Consider the following 19,668-nt stretch of genomic DNA (forward strand, 5'->3'; position numbering starts at 1 on the left):
GAGATTCATCAGCGCTGTGCATCCAAGTGTACAGTATATGCAATTCTACAGTGATGAGATTTAACGCTACATCGTGTGTGCCACGCATGGATATAATTAATTAATCTTAAGAGGCTTCGCCTGTAGCTTTGCTCGGTATGTATGCCCTTCACCGAGCAAGCGAGTTTGGAGACATGTCTGTTTCATTCTCACCAACCAATCTGAAATGTGTGGTGCCATTACCAAGAATATAGTAAATACAGTTAATCAAGTCTCCCAAGCACCAACAAAAATAATCCTTGTATCTCAAAGAACTCTCGCACCCTCACCTGATTAAATCAAATCCACACTGGATTCGTATTAATTCCTCGCCGCCTCCCCGTGGATTTTGATCGCGACGCTCGCCCACGCCTCTGGGCTACCGCCCAGCGGAGTGCGGTGGCATTTGCCCTGGCAGCAACCGCTCCGAAATCTCCTCTAATAATGCGGGGATTTTTTTTGGTTGTTGTCTATGCTCGGTGAACATGCGGGGAGGGGAGGGAAGAAGAAGAAGAAGCAGGAGGAGGTGCTGCAGTGCACAATGAAAACTGCAGCCACAAAAAAAATCCCGCTCCTCACCAGCCTCTCCCCTATCCGTTGGTTTTTTTTTCGTGCCGTCCCGGGGCGTGACGTAAGCCGCTGGGCTGCGCTAAAGTGCCCTCTCCCTTCCCCTCCCGCCCTGTCTCCTGCCTTTGGGTTATGAGCAGCAGAGAGGCGAGAGAGGGAGAGAGACTAGTGGAGCTGGCGAGGTGTGGGAGTGCCTTTAGCTTGAATGTGAAACGCGTGCGCGCGTACCACCAACCAACCAGCCACCAGTGCCCAAGGTAGAAATTTCCACAGTCTCTTCTGTGTTCCGTCCCGAGCATCTATTCACCGCCTCGTTAATGCTCCGCGTCTCTCTGCACCTCTCAAGTGCACTTTAAACAACAACAAAAACAACATCAGCAGCAATTATCGCTACCGGAGAGAGCTTTCACTCAATTTGATATAATTTAATTGTCTATAAATTTCCTCGCAAGCTCACCCTCTCGCGCGTCGCTGACTCAATCCTTGCGTGGGAGAGGGCATCGTCTTGCTGCAGGCTAGCCGGCATTGGGTGTTCGAGCCACTCCCGACTGCCGGACAACTCGGCTCCCATCGCCAATCGCACCCGTGGGAAGAAGACACCGCGGCACATTCAACAAGACCGGTAAGTTATAAACTACATGTTTACATCACGCACCGCGTGCTGCTGTATAAGCAGCGCGCTCCGGCAGGAGTAAATATGCGTAATTACCCACGTATTCCATCATGGTGATTGCACAACATGTATGCACTATTCGTATAAATACATGTATACAATGCGTAATAATAATTCGAATTCATGGCCCTTTGCCAATCCACTGGTGAATGATGATGGTGAGGCTTGTTTGACCATATTGCACCACGCTGGTCATTCCTGGGTTGAGTTGAAGGAGGTGGTGGCCAGGACTAGTTCACATCGCACTCACTTGTAATGTCATGGACGGGAATCCAACTCGGCTTGCGGGACTCTTATCGCAATGGCGCTCACAACCGCACCACCGCTTCACCAACCCAATGCGCATGTTAGACGCAAACATAACTCAATGTGAAAATCAATCGTGTTGTATTATTTGCGGATGAAACCCCAAAAAGACCAGATAAGATGCATGTATATACATTCAGCATTTAACATGCAGTATATGCGAATGCAATGTAAAGTAGCGTCAATATGTAGCACTGGAGTGTGTTCATCACAATTGTGATTAACAACCGAATGAGAGCCTATGGAATCTATTTTTCAAGAGAGTAAGATCGTGGAAAGAAGGCGTCAATTGAGAACATGTCAGGGTATATGATACTGTGTCAATAATTTTTTGTGTGATGGGGAAAAACCCCTAATAAATTACCACGTACTCTACTCATCTATTAATCTACATTGTGTAACCAATGTTTATATACGTTAGTATACAACAAAATCATGCACGTATACCCCCTTCACATGGAACATACATTATTAGACAGTGATCTGCAGTTTATTACAATACGTGTATACGTATGTGCGTGCGCGCATTTGTACATGTGTTAAAATATATATAAATATACCCTCCGCCCCTAAGGCTGCAGCGTTGCCTTACGATGTATACAAAATGCCCTGCTCGGCAAGCAGCGGTAAAAAAAAAATTAAGTGACAACCGCTGGCACTGGTTGGGCAATTGCTTCAGTGAGCTGAAGTGTCCGCACATCGATGTCCCGAAAAATCCACCGCATTCCGCGCGCACACAAAAAAAAAGGTGGCAAGGCGAGGTCTTTAACGAAGGCGATTACTGGGAGTTCATAACGAGAGCGAAATCTCCCGTGATGCCGCAGAATATCCAGGGATAATTATTAACAAGCGAGCACGCAAGGGGGCCTCGTTGCATTTAAAGGGCTGTGAGGACAGTGGCTGTAACTGCTGCTGCTGCTGATAGTGGTGTAAAGCCTCATTAAACAGGTGGGCACGCGGTGAGTGGGGTGTGAAATACCACACGAAGACAAACATGTTCGCGACAGCCACAACAGGATGTTGGGCCAAGTGCTGTTTGCGAGCACCTATTAAGGTTGGCACGGCACACGAGGCGTTGGATGGCCAAAACCGCTCGCCGGCCGCCTTTGTATCGTCTGTGTTGATGCTTGCACACCGCACCAGATGCTTACTTAATCCTGAGTTGACCTAGGTTAAGGCCGACGACCGGGTTCAAATATTCGCCACGGTTGTTTTACCGTGAGCGGGAATTGAACGTAGCCATCGATCCTCGGTGTTGTGTACTTGTGTGCATGTACCAGTGACGTGCGGTGAGGTCAATGGCTGGGGAGGCACTGGCTAGTGTCAGAGCCAGATTCACTAACTGAGGGGGGTGTGGCCTCACGGAGGGGGCGTAGCCTCACTCAGGGGGCGTGTCCTCACTAAGGGGGGCGTGTTAGACACGTCCCCCTCAGTGAGGCAGATGTGGTAGCTGCCTCCCCTGGTGCTTTTTCATTGTAGTTTCATGACGAGACCAGCGAGCCTAAATATCTTTATACACATACGTGAAATAAGTTGCCTGGAGTTTGGAAGGCGAGGACATGAAATGAAGGTGTCTACAAACATTACATTGGTGACATACTGAGATAGTAACAGGCACGCGCTTATTGTCCGCTCTCCATCTAGTTACTGAGGGGTTGCGCAATCAGAGGGGAGGCTGAGCTCGTCGCTGCCTCACCTCTCGTCTCTTCTTGTATTTGCAGCGGAGCTCCGCAAATTTGGCGATTTTGACGATAAAAATGATTGGAATCGTACAGCAGTGACATTTATATAACACAGATCAGTGGAAAAATCTTAATATTGATTTGATTTTTTTTTACTTTTCGTAACAGCTATTTTCATTGGAGTATGACAGATGAGGCTCTGCCTCCCCTGACCGGCACGTCCCTGGCATGTACTGCCCTTTGCCAGTCCACTGCTCGATGTAGGGCCCTCCCCACGCCTGTGCAGGTCGCGTGGGTTATTTTATTTTTCTACCGTAGCCGATGTGACCATACTGACGTTGTGCGGGTTTGTGAAAGGCGGGGGAGCAAAGACGCAGAAGCACAGAAGTACTGTGCAACAACGGGCTTTCCTGCACTGCCCTCTACTGCTCACCACGTACGGCCCAGCCTGCAAGCCCTACGACAAACTGTTTGTGCATGGCGAGCACCCATCCAGGCACTATCCAGGCTGAATACCCGCTCAGCTTCGCAAAATCGCGTGAGCAGATCTCGGGTGATTTAGCCGTGGGCGCACATGGCTCAAAACATATCGAACGCTGACACGGCTATAATAAACATCTATCAACATTGTGCATCTCAAGAGCACAATTATTCATAGCCGGACAATAAAACACACACGCGTATCATCTAACGTGTATCATGCAAATTAAATTAGATATATTAATGAAATAGCAAAGTCTACCTTTCCACTCATTAAAATGAAGTGACGTTGATTTAATGACTGTTTTTTTTAATTAACCTGTCACTTTATACGTTCAGTGAAGCACCGACTTTAAACTTTACTCATACAACACGTGTGTGTCTTCTTTCGGTTCTTTCGGTAAAGTCACGTAGAATGAGAATAAAATAATAAATTAATCAAATAAAATAACACTAAAATTCTCACAACGTGTGTGCTTACGATTGCATACATATTCAACATAGACGTTCAAAATAAACGTGACAAGCCTAAATCATGTCCCCTGTATAACGGTTACTGATAACTGTGTAAAAAACATGCTCATATATATCAAGACCAATAGCTATAAAATATAGATGCCAATAAAAACAGACATACAGTATCTATGAACACATACACTGTACTATATATTATATGCACGCACTTATAAAAGACACACACCTAATCGTGATATACATAGTGGATAACTAAAACTTACACGCAGTGGCTGTAAAACACTTTCATGGCCCATTCCTATAAACACAAACCTACCCACATAGGCATGCGCACCTATAAATACATGCCTCTCCAGCTTGGTCACCGTATGGTCAAATAGCTCCTCACAATCCACACTTGCGTGGAGAGACCCCGTGAAGAAGTGGATTGTCAAATGTCTTGCTGTGCGTGCACACACACGGAGACGTGCACACTGACTCGTAAACGCACTCACGTGAAGAATTTACAGCTCCCTTTCAATCCACTGCCCTTCGTGCCCCCTCGGGCATGCGGGAGGTTACTTGACCTTACTTCACCAAACTGGTCAATGCGGGGGTTGGTGAAGGTTAGGGAGCTGGTGGTGGCCAGGACCAGTTCAGATATCATTAGCCACACATAGACAATGAGTGTTCCCTTTCATCCTGCGCGTATACGCTGTTGAAGCAAGTGGCGTTAGTGAGAGCTCCAGTGACGAATTGGCAGAACGAGGTGGGACCACCACACGTGTGTTGTCCAGTGCCAGGTACTAACCCTTAGGCTGGGTCAACCGACAGGATGCCCAGTCCAGGCTCAATTGATTTATGTCACACGCCACACGGACAAAGATTTCCCCATGTAGACATGCAGATAGACATACGCACCGTGGTGGCAGGTGCTGGTTGTCAGCACTCAAAAATGCAAGCACGGGACATGAGCAGGTGGTGTGGCCAGTACCGTTCCCGGCCACCTTTGTCTCTCCAGTGCTGATGTTTACACACCGTACCAGGCATTAATTTGAGTCAACTTGGGGCAGGCTCAGGACCAGATCAGGTAATCACCACTGACGTTAACCATGACTGGGAATCGAACGCAGGTTACCAGGTTCGTAGCGCACGTTCGCTAACCACTCCGCCGCCGCTCCCCACACTATTACAAAAAACAAAGACAACAATCCACCGTATAGCCTGCAATAGACTGTTGGGGCAAGTGATGTTAGCGAGCACACTATTACACACACATGCACATGTACCTTGATGCGCATCTATAAAGACACGCGCTTTGTCAGTCTCTTGGCGAGCTCTTTTATTCTTGCAAATGCCAGTAAAGAGATAGGCTGGTGCGATGGGGCCAGCAACATAACCAGTTGCCAATTTATCTCCAGGGCTGGCATCAATGCTAATTTTAGGCTGAGTCCACCTAGGGTAAGCCCATACAAGGGTGAGTGATTAATATGCATTGCTGCTAATGTGTTAGACTGGGAGTCAAACCAAGGTTTGTGTATTTATGGCCGAGCAGCATTAACCCTGCATGCTCAACACGCTATCAACATAATTTCTTATTAATATTTTCACACCACGTACATATTTATAGATACAAATACGCACACGAACACAGATGCACCATTGTTCGTAGCCAGAGTGTTTTAAAGCCGGGTGCAGCTTGCAGCAGCAGCAGCAGTTCCTGTGTTTGCAGCGGCCGATAACCATTGCAGCTTAATAACCATTGCTACAGTCTACATTATAGACTGCCAGTACACTCACCAAACTTAATAAACAGGCTACGGTCCACATTATAGATTTCCAATACACTCACTCCGATTAAGAACCAGGCTACAGTCTACATAAGTGTTTTTTTGTTTTCTATTATTTTAATATTATTTTTATTCACTTTATTATTATTCTTTTATATCTACGTGGCTTTACCGAAAGAACCAAACAATTTGTAGCAGCCGGTTTCCAGCGCATTAGGACGTGCTGTCAATGTGGCTGCGATAGCGTTGACTCGCTGCTGAAGGATGGATTCTGTTGCTCACCTACGAACTCCAACAACTGTCGATTCTCTTCGATAACATCGCTTGCCATTGCATTTCACGCATGCCCTTGTCCGTTTACATAATTGGTTCAATCGTCACCCTATAGTCGTGTAATTAATATGTAGATGCATTTGTAATTTCTGCTGTGAACATCTAAAGAATAATCTGTCCGAGCTGAGAATGCATTATTTGACATTGATTCATGTTTGTGCAGAATTTTTTTATTTCTCATGTGATACCATTTTTTGTTTGTACTGATTTCCATTTGTTTCATTGTTGTATTTTATTTGCTTTTTGCCCTTGTCATTTTGGAGGCGAAGCTCACTCTTGCAAATCCCGGTATCTTGAGATCGCACCTGGTAAAACAAAATAAGCTCGAAACTTGAAACGACCAACACTAATACAGAACAACCTGATTTTATATCAATTGTATTCAAAATATAAAGGTGAAGATGGGCAGATGTTATGGCAGCGGATAGAAAGCGTTGGCGATGTGTGATGGCAACCAACGGATTCCTGGCACGTGGCAGGGTCAAACACTGTGAGAATTGGCGTTCGGAAAAAAAAGTATGAATTTAAAGAAATGCAAAGCATAAACGAGGAGTTCTATGTTGTGTGCGGTACAGCATTCAGTGTTTTTTATGAGTATGTGTAACCAGGAGCACAATCATCACGATCATCACCAGCCATGATCTATCCACTGCTATATCTAGGTCTCCCCAAACCATCACCATCTCTCAAAATCAGGTCATACATTCGAGTCCAGGTCAAGGGGTCGACTCAGCCCATCATTCCGTCAGGGTCATAAAATGGATACCATTTTGTAGAGGGTCAAAAGGCGCTTCTTGCACTGTGAGGCATGTGTCAGGAAGTTTGAAGGACATTAAAAACTGCAATATGATCATGCAGATTATGATAAAGATGTCATATTAGAGACTTGTCCCCACTGGTTTTGGTCAGTCACTGCTAATAAGCCCCGCGCAATGATCTCTTGAGTTCAGGAACACTGCTTCACTGATATTTAAACAGCCAGCGATGCATTAGCCAGAGGACTGAGGGGTTTTGGTTAAATATACTTGCGTATTGGCGCCTCACGCATGGTGGGCGAACTTGCTGAATTACCGCCGAGTCGTCATGGCGGGCAGCGTAGGTGGTGTGTCGCTCTCCGCGATGACATTGATCCAAATGTGTTCCCCGTGCACTCCCAACACGGCTTGTTCAATTCATCATCAACGTCCCGCCGCCAACAGCCGCTGCCGTTGTTTTGACACTACATTTACCCAACCTCCGAGAATTCCATTTCGTGATGGTAGCTGAGAGGGCAACTGCTGAGACTCGGCTAATTTTAGCACTGGGTGAGAGAACTCCCCCCCCCCCCCCCCCTAAGTTATTTAGTATTAAAGAGAGCCTCTAGAATCCCACCTTTGTCTGTCTCTCTCTCGGAGCACCGGTCACCACAACCGCTTAATCCCCCCAAACTCGCATTTGATCGAGCCCTGCGATGTGGCAGCAATCTTAAATTACCTTGGTGCTTGGAATTATTGATGTAAAAATAAAATGCCCAGCAGACACCCCTGTGTTTTTATGTATTATTCTCTATACAAAGTGGTGCTTTTCAGCGATCGGTCTTGTTTGTTTAAAGTGCAGAAAATGCAACTGGAATGAAAATCAATCACTGTCCCTTATTTCACCCGGTCAGAGAAATTGAGATGTATTGCACGTTTATCAACAGAGGCCTCTGTGACCATAGTTTCATAGGGACGTGTGGAATACTATATATTCTTGCGAGGTGTTTTCAAATGTTCTGTGACACAAACACCATGTAAAATGGTGGACAATTTATATTATGATTGCCAGTTAATACTAACAATAATTACAAGAACCAATATAACCCCAAAAATCATTATGGATATCATTATCATCAAATGTTATTATCTGAAAGTCATTTGTTGAATAAACTGAATGTCCGTTATGTAATCAGGTAGGAGAGCATTATCATTTATTTTGGATTTTTATTAATGTGTGTTGAGGTGAATGCTATCTCAGACCATAGGCCAGACCACGTGGTATTTTTACCACTCCTCTGAATGTCAAGTCCTGCCATCAGGGTATCACAAATGTGAACAAATTCAAGGTTTTTAGGTCAATTATTGCCTGAGGGCATCCACCTGCTTTGCAATTCCTTGCTTTATATTTTAATAATGTGGGCGTTTAAAAATAAATCCCCAATTATATCAAAATTGTGCCACTGGCATCCAAACACAACGAATTTTCATCTCGCGGAACCATAATAATCACAGAGTTGCACGACCCATTAATAAGTGAGCTGTGAGTGACATTTCTGGCCTGAGCCTGACATTCGTTAAAGATCTGGCTTACCACCTCCCATAAACTATGCTATAAAATTGTTGGTGCAGATGGGTGGATACCTCAGAGCCAAGAAAGGGAAAATTGAGTGTAAAACATAATTTATAGGAGTTGCTTTTTTGTGCATGCGTTGAAAGCCAGGCAGAGACTATCAACATACCACACGGAGGAATCTCATGTACTTTACATGGCAATGGAGAAAATTGTTCCACACGTAAAGTTGGCATATTGCTCTTGAAGGACACACTTTTATTTTAAAACGAAGAAAAATTATTTGATGAAAATGTTCTCCAAAAAGCCATTTTGATAGCAAATTTATTTCGTTACAAACTTCTGTCCTTGCCACGGCACCAATTCTCGTTGACATTTCATTGCCCAAAAAAACCCACAAACTCATTGAGGGTCTTGAGAGCCGTGATAGCACACTGACGTCAATGCAAGGTGTAATACATTCAGAGATCTCAGAATGCAGTGCACATCACCTGGGAGGTTAATGTAGGTCATAAATTTCAAATAAATAAGGATAGGCCACTCAACCCCTTTTCCTACATTTAATGAGCTGCCTGGATGGGCTGTAAGGTGCATTTGCAGGCTCTACAGCAGTGTGAATCATGCATATGCAAATGTAGGCCTCAATGTTATATATCCACAATGCATTGCCACATTTTAATTATTTTACACACACCACATTGGGGCACTTTTGGGATGTACATGTTCATGTGTCTATTTGTAGTTTATTTTTTTACAATGAAACCACGTAACAAGGGTTAAATGATTTAAAGTGTAGCTTCACTCGCATGGCTCATGAAGGCCAATATCCAAAGCCTGACACTTGAATCCAGGGACTCAGAGATTCTGAATGACTACTATCACATCATTATCATACATGGTCTATCCACTGGTGGAGGAAGGCCTCATACCGTTACCATCCCACATGGTCCCGGAAGCCAAAGTCCATCTCACTCCTGCACAAGCTGATTTCAACATTCCATCTCTGCAGTAGACGTCCTCTCAGACGTGCTCCCTCCCTTGGTTCTGGCGTTATGACATCGCTCCATGAGATCTGTGCACGTGATGTACAATGTCCCGTGGCCAATTAACGCACGCATATCTTATTATGAAGAAGCCACTGGAGCTAAACACTTTTAAATAAAGATTGAAACTCATTTCTTTAGAACTGCTTTTTGTCTTTAGTTTGTTGTCCTTCCCCCGCACCTCCGATTAGCACTATTGGCTACGTACGGTGCGAAAAAAGTTCATCATACATGTGGCCCGCCAAAAAGTAGATTTAAAGATCCTGTACTAGAACTACATACAACATATGATCATCAGATGACTATCTAGGTGACCCAAATGACAAATATGGTGTCGCCTGTTCGAGCATTGAGTGGGCACTAGTCGACTTGAGTTGACTCCAACCCAGAGGGATAAATATAGGTTTTGGTGTGCATTACGTGTGATGGATACAACCCAAATGCCAGTGCCTATATGTAAAGGTACAGCCCTGCAATTTCTTGCACATACCACAGCTAGCAGAACCACCACTAGAAGGAGCTCGAGAGAGCCGCCAGATGTCTTGGAAGAGGTGGGAATACCCACACTTTACCCCACCACACGAGCCTAGCCGATTGACTATCTGTGGTTCTGTGTACCCATTTATACTGCTGGGTAATGACTATACATCATCAATGGCCATAATTTAAATATTAATTGGATTAGTGATTGATTTGATCAAGGCCATTATTGACAAGCCTAGTTACCCAGATAGGCTCAGGTGGAACCACATACCCGTCTGCGTGGCTGAAATGAACACACGCCAGCGGGCGTGTATATACAGCATAAAGGGTATCGGGCAAAGGACCATAACATGATTTTCAGGTCGAGTCACATTGACATCTGGTTGTGCTCTTGGACAGATAATTGTGGAACAGATGCCAAGAGTATGTTTGAAATTAAATTTGGTGGATATCTTTTGTTAAACTTAAAGGGCATAAACTAGTGTAGAGTAGGAGTGGTCATGTCACGCTCGCCCTCTGGTACGATGACGTCACGGATGGTGACGTTATGCACAGGGGGCGGGACGGTGACGTCATGTCCCCCTGGGGGATTTAAGCTGGAACCCGTCACGGGTTCAGGGTCGTCTGGAGAGTCCGGGAACGTGAAGGGTGGAAGTCGGGACCCAGGGTAGAGGGAAATTGGCACCAGGCTAGGGTAGCCTGCGGGTGTGCTAGGGAATCCCCAGTACCCTTCCCCCGGGGAAGTGATGGGACCCCGGGGTAGGGGGAAATTGGCACCAGGCTAGGGTAGCCTGTGGGTGTGCTAGGGACCTCCCCAGTACCCTTCCCCTGGGGGAGCGATGGGACCCAGGGTAGGGGGAAATTGGCACCAGGTTAGGGTAGCCTGTGGGTGTGCTAGGGACCTCCCCAGTACCCTTCCCCCGGGGGAGCGATGGGACCCCTGGGTAGGGGGGAATTGGCACCAGGCTAGGGTAGCCTGCGGGTGTGCTAGGGACCTCCCCAGTACCCTACCCCTGGGGGAGCGATGGGACCCAGGGTAGGGGGAAATTGGCACCAGGCTAGGGTAGCCTGTGGGTGTGCTAGGGAATCCCCAGTACCCTTCCCCCGGGGGAGCGATGGGACCCCGGGGTAGGGGGAAATTGGCACCAGGCTAGGGTAGCCTGTGGGTGTGCGAGGGACCTCCCCAGTACCCTTCCCCCGGGGGAGCGATGGGACCCCGGGGTAGGGGGGAATTGGCACCAGGCTAGGGTAGCCTGTGGGTGTGCTAGGGAATCCCCAGTACCTTTCCCCTGGGGTGTGGAGTGTAGGCAGTGAGTGTGCAGTACACGGAGTCGTGTGCGAAGAGAGGTCTTTAATAAAACAACTGGCGCAAGCCCCTACACGAAGATCTGCCTCCGAGTAATAATTTACGCCTCAACACTAGCTTAATGAAGAGGTGTGCCAGACTAAGAGTAGACAATGGGTTCGTCTTTTATTAAGCAATCTCGTGCAGCCCAATAAATGTGTGCAATTTATATTCCTTGCACCCTGCACACACACAACATTCACGATGTTTGTTTTCAAGCCACTAATATGAAGAACGTGCCTTTAAGGAAACGATAGTTGACGTGCTGTTAGAACTATTAAATGTCTACCCTACCCACAAGCCACGCTTGCCTTAGATAAACATAATTCCAAAAGAGTTATGATACAAAATGAGTGTAGAACGAAGGCCAATCTATAGCCAACTGATTCCTGTAACTGAACATTTATATCTTAATGCCAGCAACCATTGTCTAAACATTGAAAGGTTGCTTACAGTTTGTTGGGAAGTTTTATGAAAATACTTTCGGTTATGGACCTCTATAGCAACTTATGCAACAAACAAAAAATCCCTCTGCATATTCATCACTAACACTGCTTTGAGTAGAACTATTATAATAGGCAACGTGTCGCCGTGTCAGCAAATAGAGAGGTCACAGGGATAGTGAAGAAGGTGCCAATGATCCACGACATCACATTTAATACTCTTTTCCTTTTAAAAGCAGTTTTATTGTTGAATATTTTCAGGTGGGTGTGGGGTTGGTTGCTATTGTACTACTTTTTTTTTTTACCAGGTAAGGCCCCACTGAGCTCTTCTTCAGAAGCGATCTGGCTATCACAAATTATAGGGCAACTAAGTCGCTTATCATCACGTGGAAATTTCTAACAGTCAAATCCTATAAATGAATTATTCTAAATGTGGAGGGAAAACCCGGAAGACCCGGAGAAGAATCCACACGACCACGGGGAGAACATGCCAACTCCACATACGCAGCAGGCGTCAGGGTCGGCGTCGAACCCACCGCTACTAATACAGTATCACCAAATAAATTAGTTGTATTTATTACACCTTCAATCTTGCTGTTTGTTGTTGGCCACTTTGCATTTTGGGTATCAGGGCCTGTGCCTGGTAACCTGTGCTAAAAAAAAATAATCATGGGGCAGCAGCAGCATTGGAGTACAGTGCTCGGTTCAGAATCAGAATCTCTTATTTAGACTGGAGGAATTCGATGAGCTATGAAGCTCTTTGTCACAGAAGGAGTGTGGGAGGGGGGGGTCCTCAATATGGTGATAGGAACACAGGGAACAGTAACAACCAATGTCCAGAACTTCAATATCAATAATAATGATAATCATCCAGCCAATTCACAACGACTGAATACCCAGTACCTCTAGAATGCCCTGCAAGGATGCACAGATAGCAGGCGTGTGATGATTCACTGATTCAAATCGATTCTCATTCTTATGCTACACGCATCAAACAATGCCCTTGAGAATTGATTATTTACGGTTCATGCAAATGATGGGCTGTTCTTACATTCAGTGATTTAGGCTACTGGATTAAACAGAACATAGATGGACTCGTCCTTCTGAATAAACTGCCAAATCGCTGCGCCTGGCGCTGACGTTTTTTATAAATAAATACACCGTTTTAAAAATAAATAAATTAATGCGGACCGACACTTCTTTCAAATGTTTCTTGCCGTTGGTTTTTTCACACCTGATGACGACCGTTTGCGTTATGGTCGAAACGTCGTGAGAATTTTTATTGTTTTATATTTATTTTATTGTTTCCCTTCAACGTGACTTCACCGAAAGAGCTAAGAATAAGAGGTTTTTTTATTTAAAAAAAAATCAAGAGACAGGACAAATTAGAAGCGGTGCAAACAAGACGGCAACACTCATCTTCATCATCCATTTCTCGAGTGAAAGAGAGGCCTCCCCAAGCGACCACCATCTGCCACCATCCTCCTGCAAGGCCCATGAAGGAGACAACCAAAATGAGAACAAAAAATAATCAATTCTTGAAAAGAATAGTGACCCTGATGACGATGCATCATCATCATCATTACAGAGGGGGGGGGGGGGTGATCAAAACACCAACATCTTCATCTTATTTGTGATATCGCCAAACAAGATTATGTTTCTGCCTGTGATATAAACAAGGGCAGGATGGATCATTTGGTTTGTGTCACCCACGGATGGCACAGGGGGAGTCCTAAAACCAGTTTTGTACACCAGAGGAAGGCCCAGTGTTTAAAATTTGATGCGTCGTGTGCCGTATATATGACACATCGGATCATCATCAGCAGCAGCAGCAGCAATGGTCGATGCACTGTTGGATGAAGGCCGCCTTTGCCACGACAATCACTCACGATCCTGCGATGTAACTTTCGCTCGTGGACCTAGGATGCGGTGTTCCACTTAGCACCGAAATACAAGCTGATTTCATGTCTCCATAACAAGTAGGATACTGAATGTAATAATAACATTTTATCCGCTAAAATATATCTCGTGTATAAAAAAAACTTTTAAGAGGCCCCTGCATCGGCACCCGTGGCCCGAAGTGTTTTGGATGTGGGCAGAAATTGGGGGAGCCCAAAAGATAGCCCAAACATACGGTCCACGCAGACAGGTTCGCTGCCAACATTCCAAATATCTCGCAACCCAACACGCTTAGGAGTGTGACCAACCGATGCGATCCACAAAAAAACCATGACCTCAATGCCCCGCGCGTACCATGGCAATATTCTACAAGAAGCACACGGGGACGAGGGTGCTGCGTGTGCACGGAGGTGTCGCCGTGCACGCTCGCCCCCAAAAAACGACGGTTTTCGTGCAAGGCACGAGCAGGCGTGAGCGCAGAGTGAAATGCCCCCCCCACCCCCCGCAGAAGTCGGTACGCTCGTGCCTGTTTCCTGTTTCTCATTGACGGTTGTGATAATTATCAAACATGTATACAATCACACACACACGCACAGCTAAGCGTTACAGAGGAAGGCAATGCATGTTAACGTTTGAGTGCGTTCACAAAACAACGTTTGACAGAAATGCCGTGAAAATAAGGCGGGAAATATTTTATACTTCTAAAAATACTTTTTTTTAGAGTTAAAAAAATATTTTGTATTGGTTACCGCCTCTTTCATATATTTCAACTTCCCTTTCATCTCACTGCGAAAAATTTGCATTTACATGAAGTAAAAATGTCATGAAAATATCGCATTGAAAGCTGCTTGATCCACAGAAGGAGAGTACACACTTTGCATGATCTTCGCTTTCACCTTGCGTAAGCATTACAATTCCGTCTGTTGTCGTGCGTATGTGTAACGTTTATTAGTTTCCTTTGTGCGTGCGTGTGTGTGTGTGGCGATATACGGGGGGGGGGGGGGGGGGGGTAAAACATTTGTACCCAAATCCGCTGGAACCACCGCCCCTCTCGTCCATAAAGAAATAACCAAACAAGCGAGGTGCAATTAGGGAGCATTGAAGAGGATGCATCCCATGCCTGTAGAGTAAAACACGATTTGCACAAAACAGATTTTATCTTTCAAATGAGACATTGAGGCACAATGAGAGCTGTGAGCCAAGGCTTATTAATGGGCATGACATTTAAGATGGGCATGTGTGTCCTCGCTGCGCATTGTTAATCCTCGACATATTTGAAGCTGTCTTATTTTAATTTGGTAGATAAATTATGTTTTCTTTGGCACTGCCATCATCGCCGACTGTTTGCACATGTACGTGTATGTTTTAATTGTGCTAAATTCGGTGAGACAGGCAACGCGAATAAAAACCAAATCATACTCTTGTGTGCGTAAATCTCATTGGATCTTATGAAGTAAAACAGCATTGAGCCCTGTTGAGTACTTGAATGTGGGTGACCACCCCTCAGGACTTTCCAGGAGGTGTAGGCGTGGGGCTGCAAGGTGTGGTTATGAGATGGCAATGCTGAGCGTCGCCCCTCGTTTCCCGTGGTGGGTTTTCTCTTTCACACAACATGCCATTGCAGGGCCACTTCTGAAGGCGAGTCTTGAGACTCGGTCAGGTTTATCCTGGAAAATAACTGGCATGTATTATTACATGCGTGTAAATGTGCATGCACGTGTTTCTTGTTGGGTATGTTTGGGGTACCGTGGTGGCGAGATGTTAACTGCCTCGCCTGGTATACAGGAGGTCGTAGGTTCGATCCCGACTGTATATTTGGAGTTTGCGTGTTCTCCCCATGGTCACGTGGAATTTTCTCCAAGTCCTCCGGTTTTCCCTGCACATTTAGAAACGTGCGTTTAGAGTATTTGGCCTCTTTAAAATTCCACAAGAATTGTGGCCACGTCGCTTCTGAAAAAGAGCTATATAGCTATGTGGAACTTACCTGGTAAATTTTTTTATAAGTTTATTTATTTATTTTACGTGTTGGGGTTAAGGTAGGGAGATGGCACAGGATGGGTGGATTGACATGGGCAAATTCATGTTGGCGAGCAAGATTCTAACCCAGCAATTCAACGTTGCCAGTTAACTGCTCTGACAAGGGCAAAGCAATATCCCTCCTGAGCCACCAAAGCCTACCTCTCGCAGTGATGTTTGTGCCCTCGGCTTAATTAAAAGCGATAGACGAGTGCCACGAGTGGCATAACACGATCCACGAGCTTCATGGTGCCAGTTAAAAGGTGGAAGAGAATTCCGTTGAGTGAAATGCAATAAAATGGCATCCCCTGCATCCAGTAATATATATTTTGTACCAGTTTAATCACTCCGATGCTCGAGGCTCACAGTGGGGTCATATTTTTCTGTGTTATAAGGGTCGCTGTGAGAATTACGCCGTCAGACTGAAATTGCTGAGACTCAGGAATGCCTCGCTCTGTTGTGCGTGCTCTCCTATGTCCTGAATCACGAATGACACACGTGCAAGAACTTCACCGTTTAGATTTATGGACATACGTATGTGTGGAACTACTGGGCATCTGTGAAAAAGAGCTTTATAGCGCATCCGATTCCTCCTGTATAAATACATATTCTGATTCTGATCATTGTCACATAACAGGTGTCCGAATTAACCATAATAGAGATTTTTGGATTAGATCGCGTAAATATATGTGTCTGTTAAACCCGCCACCACCCGACACAGCCAATGAGTGAGGTTTGTCACGTATACAAAACGTGCCAATTCGTTACTAGTTTGGGTGGTGGCGGGTTTAACCTCTATAATTATGGATAATATTGGTCATAAAAACCTACATGTTAAACTGTCCCAAATTAAGTACGCAAATAAATTGATCGCATATGTAAATAAAGCAAATATTTGTTGACATGACTATAGCCCAACAAAAATTATGCTTGAAATAATTAAACAAGCTGGACATGTTTGTTGTATTTTTTGTTCGTTGTTGGAAAGCATACAAAAAAAGTATGTAGTGTATTATTCATGTCCTGAGTTGTTTTGTTATGAATTATTTATCTTGCCTACGAGGCATGTAAGGAAATAACAAAAAATGTGGAAAAAGTGAGCAATCATAGCAAAATTTGAAATATGATTTGCTTAAAAGCGCCGGGTAGACTTTGGTATGCAACCTCAACACCGTGTAACCTTCATAAAAATGTCAGAGATCATTACACATTATTATTATTATCAATCAATACATTTTTCATGCTGAGAACGACGCAGTAGCCAGGCTACAGAGCTTTGCAGGAAGAAAAACAATTGCATGTAATTTAATTTCAGAATTTGTGAAATTATGTTTCTAATTTGAGATTTTTGGGAGAACATTCGGAAAATAATGGCCTACTCTTGTGACTCTCACAGGGTCTAAAATATAAATTCCGAAGTAAATGCTGCATTATGAGAATTAAATAACAATAGGCCATGACAATTGGATCCATGATGGCCACGTCGGAACGTTGCGCCTTCAGCACTGAGAGCCTGGGTTTGAACCCAACGAGATTTTTAAGTTGAGCAAGTTGATACTCGTTAAAGCCTGTTCCATCAATTACTACTTAAAGCATAACAAGAAAAACTTCCATTCATATTCATTATTCTCAATCAGCCTCGCCCATTTCAGGGTGTTACATTTTGCATACGCCGTTGAATCAGATTACGGAAATTTTGGCGAACTGCTCTTTACGGAACGTGACTTTGTGTTGGCCAATAGTGGGTGTCACACCAAAACCAAGGTGGCCAGGAGATTGGTGTGTTTATCCCTCATATGCTTGGGGTTTCTCTGGGTATTCGTATTTCCTCCCAAATTCCAAAAAAGTTGTTCACGGTGTTGTCAAAACAACCCAATGCAGTGATATTATGTAAATTCTTGAGACTCGGTTTGGCTTTCCTGGGTGGAATTATTTATAATGCACTTAAATACGCATACGTACCATTCTTGTTGTGTGTGGGTGTTGGTTGGTGGGGGGGGGGGGGGGGGCGTAAATCTCAATTTTTATTTTTTATTACATCGTAAAATTTTAGGACTATTTTATGACAAAAAATAACCTATGTGGACTGTAGGAATTTTGGACGTTTAAGCAAGAATTTTATTGTTTTATATTTTTATTATTTTATTGTTTCCCTTCTACGTGACTTTACCGACATAACCAAGAATATAAAATCCATTGTATTGTGTACAGCAAAGTGCTGCATTATATTTAAAATATATAATTGTTCCTAGTTTAACTTTGCAGGAGCCACACTGTGGGCAGCAGAGAGCAATGCAGTACAATCCATTGTTGTACTGTGCTATGATCCCATGTCACTGCTTCCCACCTTCACTAACCCCACACACTAACCAGCACGTTGAAGTATGGTCAAATAACCCCCCAACAACCCTCATGGCATGGCCCTTTTTCTGGAATGTTACCCGGAGGAGATGGCTTTTGAAGTCGTGAACGTCCACACACAAATCTGCAAACCACCAGGCGAACGCATCCGCGGCATCATTTAACGTCTTGACCGCCACGTGACCCTGCGCAGGGCAGCATGCAACAGCGGCCCTGCCCGCATTTACAATGAAGTGCACTAGGCAAGGCAGCCCGGGGAGAGGCTGTGAAGCTGTCTGCTCGTTGTATAATCGCGGACATTGTCAACACTTTATATTCAATAAAGGTCAAAATTGTAATGAGCCCCGTGTCATACATATGCATGCAGGCACAAGGCATAACTTCATACGCTATGCATAATTGCATATGTTATATTTCGTTTTCAAGCTTTCGTGACTGCAGGGATTCATATTCTTGGTTCTTTCGGTAAAGTCACGTAGAAGGGAAATAATAAAATGATTAAAATAAAACTATTAAATTCTCACGACGTTTCGACTGCAATCATCATCAGGTGTGAAAACCACGGCAAGAATTTTTGAAAAAAGTGGCGGTTTTTTTAACGTTAGCACCACGGAGAGCGATTTGACAGTTTGTTCAGATGGACGAGTCCATCTATGTTCGGAAAAGAGGAGGGGGGAGACGAAAATAATGGATGTGGTCTGAAAGCCACCGTAAGCGTGAACAATCAATTAAGACCCGAAATTGTTTATAAAATCCTTCCAATGATTGCTAAGCCAGAATCCATCTTCTCGGTTGAAATTGTCTCTGTGTTTGTATATGTGGATAGCCTCATGAACGAATCTCTCATGGTAGCCAGATGGCTTGCAGAGAACCTCTTGGAGAAGTCAATGTCATGTGAGCCTACTAAATTATAACAGGTGTGAAAACCACAGCACTTTTTTTCGAAAATGTTCTTGCTGTGGTTTTCACACCTGATGATGATTGCTTGTGTTGCAATCGAAACGTCGTGAGAATTTTATTGTTTTATTTTTATTATTTCCCTTCTACGTGACTTTACCGAAAGAACCAAGAATAAGGGGCATTATTATATTGTCATTGATAGTGAGCTGAGATAATTTAGGAGATTAAATTATCACAGTGAACTCATTAAATTAACGTTTTACATTTATTTTAGCAATTGCCCAATTGTGTGTTTGTGTACACAAACAATATTTAGCCCTAAAAGCAAACAGTTGTTTTGTTAGTCGCTGAGGCACCAAGGCTGTGTATTCCGGAAAGGGCAACATAACATTAAACATTAAAACATAACATTAAAGCTTCGTTAATGGACATTTTAACTTCCAAGCTGGTGCCCTTAGACTAGGCTGAGAGCGCTGTACATGACATGTGGCAATCACGCGATGTGTATGCAAGGCACGATGGGAGTTGTGCCTTCTGCTGTTTGTGAGCACACCTTTGTGTGCTATTAA

At 44.4% G+C, this 19,668-nt stretch overlaps 1 protein-coding gene across 1 annotated transcript in view; it reads left to right on the forward strand.

Moving 5' to 3' along the window:
- Positions 1-677: 677 nt before the first annotated feature.
- Positions 678-19,668, forward strand: part of LOC116942670 (visinin-like protein 1) — a 49,038-nt gene continuing 30,047 nt past the window's right edge. The window contains exon 1 of the mRNA XM_032954864.2: positions 678-1,207. The gene's annotated coding sequence lies outside the window, so the exon portion shown is untranslated. The remainder of the gene's footprint in view (positions 1,208-19,668) is intronic.

This window comes from Petromyzon marinus, chromosome 15 (genome assembly GCF_048934315.1).
Source record: "Petromyzon marinus isolate PM22_M1 ecotype Great Lakes invasive population chromosome 15, UKy_Petmar_22M1.pri1.0, whole genome shotgun sequence".
Lineage (NCBI taxonomy): Eukaryota > Metazoa > Chordata > Hyperoartia > Petromyzontiformes > Petromyzontidae > Petromyzon > Petromyzon marinus.